The sequence below is a fragment of the Papaver somniferum genome, chromosome 11 (genome assembly GCF_003573695.1).
Source record: "Papaver somniferum cultivar HN1 chromosome 11, ASM357369v1, whole genome shotgun sequence".
Lineage (NCBI taxonomy): Eukaryota > Viridiplantae > Streptophyta > Magnoliopsida > Ranunculales > Papaveraceae > Papaver > Papaver somniferum.
Genome location: NC_039368.1, coordinates 73403266 through 73410736, shown reverse-complemented (window position 1 = coordinate 73410736; position 7471 = coordinate 73403266). Strand labels below are relative to the sequence as shown.

The following is a 7471-nucleotide window of genomic DNA, read 5'->3' as shown; positions in this document are numbered from 1 at the left end:
CATGATTCTAGAAGAATCCGAGAAAAGTCGAGATGGAGAAGTAGCGTAAAATCCAGTCTTTAATAGTCTCGTATGAAGCACTTGCGGTGGACTTTTACTATGTGATCGAGAGAGAGAACTAATATAAAGTAGTGAAAGTTTATTTTTACTTGAATTGATCAAGCGGCTGGTGTTATCATAGGAGTGTTTCAAGTCCAAGATCTGAGTTTATCTTGAAGATATGGTTACCAAACAATCTATTTTTTCTTCCTTAAGCTATCCTAATAGCTGTTGTTCGTATTTTGTAAAATCTTAATGCTTATTTCAGGACGATCTTTATTGAGTGAGCTTCATGAGGATAACAAACTATACCAATTTTTCTTAGGAAAATGACCTGGAATAACATCAAACAAGATCTTGAAAGGAGAATTAGAATTTAAAACTTCTAGTTAATGTCTATTTATGATACAGGTGTAAGAAAGCATCATACCACATCTCGTTTGGACAAGAAACATTCAATAAAATAGCATTACCTATTTCATGCCTATGTTTTTTTTTATCTAGGGCATTCTGTTAAGGGGTTTTAGGACATGATATTCTAACAAAAATATCACTTGACTCAAGCTACATGTTGAAAGACTTTTTTTGTACCACCAACTCGAAAAGCTTAACTAATATGTTGCATGTTTTATTAAAATGTGTAAAAGTTATACATCATTTGTCTTTTGCTGCAATGGATAAATCCAAAGAAATCTATTAAGATCATCTACAGAGACAACATAATACTTACTAGTAAAGCCGCATGTGCGATGCACTTGCCGTGCCATTATGCACATGGGTACCAAAAACAAAAAAAACCCAGCTTCACATCAAAAAAAAAAAAAAAAGCAGCTTCACATCAAAAAAAAAAGCAGCTTCATATGGGGTTCTCTTTCTGGTCCTTAAATTTTGTTTAAGGTAAGTTGTGCGCCGATTCCATGGAGACTTTTCCTTTTTCTTCCATTTCTTCTGTCCATCAGTTCCCCAGCTTGTCCAATAACTCTGCCACTCTGGGCTTCTTCATAGATCAGATTATTGACGTCCCTTAGTTGGAAGTACCCATCAACTGACGAAGTCGAGCTTGCTAAGAGACTTGGGGCATAAACAGAGATTCATCGTTACTAACATACTGAGAGAATCAAAAGAAACTCAAGGAAACAAATAGATTAACAAAAAGTTAATCCCATAATATGATATTGCTCAAATGATGAGAATAACAATATTATATTTATCCATTCAAGTACTGTAATGCATCTCTTCTGTTTTTCAAATATTTATATTTACAATTGACGATGAAGTTAGATGGAATTTTTGAGGTAGTATGAGCCATATTACCATGTTTGAAAGTAATTTTTCTTTCTGCGCTCATATTAGAAGCTTGTCTTTTAAGAATACTCAATTTCAAAGTGTGTCGTAAAACATGTTTGAACAACAATCAATCTTGAACTTAACTTGTGGCTCGGTCATACATACATAATCAGTTTTCATTAGTGAATATACCATTTATAAACTGCAGTTTACTATGAATACCCATACCACATAAACTGCCTATATTCTCATGTCATTAAGTGTACTCAAGTAACAACAAAGGTGCCAAACAACACAAAATTAGTCTCAACTCTTGTCTCAAAAATCAGCAACAAAGAACAAAACAATCAACTACTATAAGACTCAAATGAACCATATCAGAAGTAGCCACAAAGAAACTAACAATGCTTCTAGTAAGTAGTCTTATATCATCAACTCGAAAATACTAAAACTAAGTCAATTAACTTACAGCTCGAACATGGTATAAGTTTTAGCAAATTATCACTACAGGTCAGGTCCCAAACTTAAGCTTCTAAACATCTAGCTTACTAAGAGTACCAATATGAGAAACATCTTAATGCTCCGATGTCATAAGCACAAAAAAATCTAGCAATCCTCGTAGAAAATACCAAAACTACATAACGAAAATGCAAGATGACAAAATATTCAAAGAATCTCTAACCTAATCACCATCATGAAGGACTGTGTTGAACTAAAGATCCATTCCGGTTAATCAAGAGCTTTGGAAACCTAGCAAACAACAAAATAAACCCTTCAGAATCTAATTAAGAAAACTGAAAAACTGTTAACCAAATTATTGGTAAATTCAAAATGGATACATATTAAAGCACAATTGATCTGCAACGTTTGCTAAACAGCAGTATGAACATGAAATTTATCATCTAGAAATTCATTAACTACAATTGATCATAAAGAAAATAAATTTCAACATGCTCTAAGAATCAATGAAAATAAAATATCTATAGAAGTGAGTAAACCCTCACTTTGAGGAGATGGTAACATGCAACTTACGATGTAAAGAAGCTGCAAGGAGTAGCAGCTTCTCCAAACCTTTGTCGGGAAACCGAGGTTATGTTCATCTCGAACCAGCATGTTTCCATAGAAGTCAATTTCATGAAACATCTTACTTTAGATAACTTAGCTCGAATCCGTCTCTGACATCTTTAGATTAGCATGATCGAATAATGCTAGTACTAATATATGATCAATATGATAATAGACAATCACACACGACATAAAGATTACGTGGTTCACCTTTGTAGGATACATCCACGGCCAAAACCACCACGAGAATCTTCATTATCATAACAAGTTATTACATCGACAAACATCACATAATCAACTAGTTATGTAACCCAGTAGCGCTAAACGTTAGAAAGAACAAGACATATTACAAAGAGTTTACCTCTTCCTTTGTTCTTCTTCTTCTTCCATAAACCTCCACCACCATGGTTGCTTCGACTTTAGACAAGAACATGAAGAACATCATGAATTCTAGCTTCACCCATATAAATCCTAGAAACCCTATATTTCTCCCATACCCGTTCTCACCACAAGTCACTCTTCTCATATAGATTTTTTCCTATCACCAACCATTGTAGGACACAACGGTTGTGACCCGAACACTCCCATAAAGAGAGGATTCTCCAAGAGAATTAAACGAGAGACTGGATTTTCTACAATATAAGCCCTCTTATATAATAGACAAATCCTTGCTTCCCAAGTCTTCTAGAACTTCTAATAATGGTCTTCCACCTTAATTAAGAAACCCTAAACTTGGAAAACACTCTACCAAGCCGTCATACAAGTTTCTTAATCCAAGTAAAACTTGTAGAAATTCCAAACCCGAAAATGACCTTTAGCCACGGTTTTGACAACATTAGATCACCGTTTTCTGCTGCAAAACTGTTACCTAAAGTCCAATTTCAGCCATATAGTTTTGTATACGGAACAAAATCCCAACAATCACCAAAACCTTCGTCTTCACTCCAACAAAGCATGAATGTTTACCACCTCGTGGACATCATCACTAGCACGAATCAAAATTGTCTTGCACTTTGAGCTTGAACCACCACCTAAGCCGAATTTCTCTTTTGCACTTGCACCACCGGAATCGTTATTTGTCGATCTTCTAGCATCACCACAAACAACTTCTTTATATAATTTATACAAGTTTCTGCATGACCTGTATCAAACTACTTCGTCGCTATGATCACTCATTATTCCACCTTCTTAGAATACTTCTTCTTTGACACATGTCTAACACTTGACATTGTTTAAACTGAGCCATTCAAACAATTCCGGATGGATTTCACCTACTCTAAGAACCAACAATCTTGAGTCATCCTCCATGTAGACAAAACATGCTGCAATCTCCATATGTTGTGTATGAACGATTGTCACTTAGCACCACCATGATTCAAAACATTCTCCTGGAAATATTTGCAGACGCCAGTTGAATCCACGAACGATTTTCTCATAAAGAAAAAACACCTTCAACACGAATCATAGTCACATCAAGCAAAGTTGTCGAATCTTTTTTGATATCGTCCCATTATTTGTTCGGTCTTGATTTACTCATCATCTTCACGATCTATATCATTCCGCTACGAACCAAGATTTTCTTTTCTTTGAAACCTCTTGTTCGAATTACCGAATCCCTGGCATCTTTATCCACGCTCATCGCACCACTTTGTCGGGAAACCGAGGTTATGTTCATCTCGAACCGGCATGTTTCCATAGAAGTCAATTCCATGAAACATCCTACTTTAGATAACTTAGCTCGAATCCGTCTCTTACATCTTTAGATTAGCATGATCGAATAATACTAGCACGAATATATGATCAATATGATAATAGACAATCACACACGACAAAAAGATTACGTGGTTCACCTTTATAGGCTACATCCAAGGCCAAAACCACCCGAGAATCTTCATTATCATAACAAGTTATTACATCGACACACATCACATAATCAACTAGTTATGTAACCCAGTAGCCTAAACGTTAGAAACAACAAGACATATTACGAAGAGTTTACCTCTTCCTTTGTTCTTCTTCTTCCATAAACCTCCACCGCCATGGTTGCTTCGACTTTAGACAAGAACATGAAGAACATCATGAATTCTAGCTTCACCCATATGAACCCTAGAAACCCTAGATTTTTCCCATACCCGTTCTCACCACAAGTCATTCTTCTCACATATATTTTTGTCCATCACCAACCATTGTAAGACACAACGGTTGTGACCCGAACACTCCTATAAAGAGAGGGATTCTCCAAGAGAATTAACCAAGAGAATGTATTTTCTATTCACAATATAAGCTCTCTTATATAGTAGACAAATCCTTGCTTCCCAAGTCTTCTAGAACTTCTAAGAATGGTCTTCCGCCTTAATTAGGAAACCCTAAACTTGGAAACACTCTACCAAACCGTCATACAAGTTTCCTAACCCATGTAAAACTTGTAGACATTCCAAACCCGAAACTGACCTTTAGCCACGGTTTTGACAGCATTAGATCATTGTTTTCTGCTGCAAAACTGTTACCTAAAGTCCAATTTCAGCCATATAATTTTGTATACGGAACAAAACCCCAACAACCTTCATAGACAACACATATCCACTTGATCAAGTTAAGCAAATCTTTCCTCCTTGTTTGGGAGGTGAAGTCCTGCAATATAAATAATTAGAATCCACATCATGAAACTGGCATGTCTTTAAATGGTCCACAAAATTATATTTAAGACTATTTGGGTCCCATTCATGTGTAGAGATATCCCAGGCTAAGAAAACCAAACAAAAATATTAACGAAACTCAGTTTCTTTCAAAAAAATTAAAACTAACCATCAAGCATTTCAACAGCTTCCAAGCTTCATCTGGATATTTATATTGAACGAAGGAAAACGCACACGAATACCCAATCCTAATTCACAAAACCCATACACAATTCGAAATAAAATTGAGAATATAGCTTAAAGGGTTTAAAGATTATGCTGCTTAGTTTTGCTGTCTAGTATATTTGTACGTGATCGTTCAGCCTACAGATTAATGGGCAATACTTTTTTTTGTCAAGATTAAGAAGATCCTCTACAACCTGGCATGGGTGATAAGCAAGCACTTACTTGATGTGTTGGATTAATTGAACTTGCTGCTGCTACTCTTGGTAATTAGTTATTGTTTTCTGCAATTCCATGTGGAAACTTATCAGTGACAATTTATCAAACAGTTTAGCTTCCATTAACAACGTAAACATCATCAAATATAATATCATGATTAAATCATAAAACTATCAATTAGCATATGTAAATGTTGTCACTTATCAAGTATCTTACTAATGCAATTAGAAAATCAGTAAAATCAAATTCAACATGAAATCAGTAATGTCATATTTGAAAGTATTTAGTTTGAGGAGAATACTTACCTGCAGGTTTGACGGAGATTGTAATTGGGGGAAGATTGGAATTTGGGAATTTGAGTTCCAAATTCTAGTCGGGATTTGCGGTTTGTGGATTTGAGTTACCCATCAAGATTACTGAAATTGTATTTGGGGAAATAGGTTTTATTGTGAATTTGGATTTGAGAATGCTTATTACTGAATTTGTGATTACTGAAACTATATCATCACCATCAACTCCATCACAAAAAAAAAAAAAAAAAAAAAAATCTGTAGATGAAGAATAAAGATCGATAACAGATTATCTTCAAAACCCCAAAGTTGGGAATCTAAATCATATGAATCTAACTAAACTAAAACTCTAATCGAATCGACACCCTAATTTTTTAACGAAATCTGAACCCCTAATTTGTGAATTAAATCAGATGAAAAAAATATGTTTATACCTAGATTGAAACAATCTCATCGATGTTCTTTTTAGAACGAAGAAGAAAGAATGAAATGAAAGCCGTTGTTCTAATTGTACCCTTGAGAATTATGAAATTTATGTAGAATACCAAGTATGCATGATTTTAGATGAAGGTTAATTAAGTCTTTTCCGGAGGCGTCCGCACCAAATTTAGGGTCGTACGAAAAGTACCGCTTTTCTCTATTACAGTAAGATAACACATTCAAATAGGGAATAGGGTCCCCCACAACACAATGAACCAAAGAAAGTGACAAGGAGAAGCCAAATAAAATTGTTTTCGTAATGAAGCTTTTGAACATTTTGTTTAATTTTATGTCGTATTCTATCATGCTAAACTTGAGTAGAAGCATATAAAGCTATAGAAAAGGAATATTGAGTATTAGGTAAAGCCAAGAAATGTTATATAGCTTTACCTAATACTTCTATAGAATACAAGCTATAGAAAAGGATAATGCTCGTGGAAAAGCGGTCAGTAACTTGTATCTTATATAACATTTCAGATTCAGATTCAGCTTCTTCTTCTTCTTCTCTTCCTTAATCTGCTTCATCTTCTTCTATAGCTTTTTAAAAATTGGGGTTTTTCTATCACTTTTTAAAAATTTGGGGGTTTTTGTATCAATTTTGTTTAAGATGGAGTTTTAATTGATCCCAACATTTGAATGGGGTTTTTGTACCACAAGTTTGGTCACCTTGGATTTTTATGACTAGTTCTGTTTATTAAAAGGTCTTTTGTTTTACCGAAAAGCTTTTGCAATCTTAGAATGTCGTTTCTGCAACAATGACAGATTGGTGAGTCTAGAAAAAACGAAAACCAAAAATGGTTAAGAAATTCACCCTCGTTTCTAACCTGTTTTAATGTTGGTAGTTCGTTTGTGCAAAGCTGGAGCTCAATGCTTGCAACTGAAAAATACCTGTTTCCCAACCACATCAACATATAACATATTGTCTACTTTTCTGCAAGACATATAAAACAAACCCAGTGATTAACAACAACAACCAAGCTTTTGGTCCCAAACAAGCTGGGGTAGGCTAGAAATGAAACCCATGTCCAAGTTACCAAATCCAGAAACAGAGAAATAAAAAGAATAGTAAGGCTACGAATAATCCAGATACTAACTATACTAATAAATCCTAGGGGCCAAAGTTCTAGACTCTATGTCCTTGATCCCGGGTAGCCAAACATAATCCTATCCTAGCCTCCAATACTGCTCCTAAACAAAACTTAATCATGGATCACGGTTCTGGTATGTGGATCG

At 34.9% G+C, this 7471-nt stretch overlaps 1 long non-coding RNA gene across 3 annotated transcripts; it reads right to left on the bottom strand.

Annotated features, from left to right (window-relative positions):
- Positions 1–2769: 2769 nt before the first annotated feature.
- On the bottom strand, positions 2770–6244 carry LOC113320462. Of its 3 annotated transcripts, XR_003346117.1 has the most exons (4): positions 5774–6239; positions 5475–5533; positions 5197–5275; positions 2770–5022 (listed from the first exon to the last, which is right to left on the bottom strand). It is a non-coding gene; the product is annotated as an uncharacterized LOC113320462 (long non-coding RNA). The 3 variants fall into 3 exon arrangements; XR_003346116.1 differs by having other exon boundaries at positions 5197–5533; positions 5774–6244; XR_003346115.1 differs by lacking the exon at positions 5197–5275 and having other exon boundaries at positions 5774–6236.
- Positions 6245–7471: the final 1227 nt, after the last annotated feature.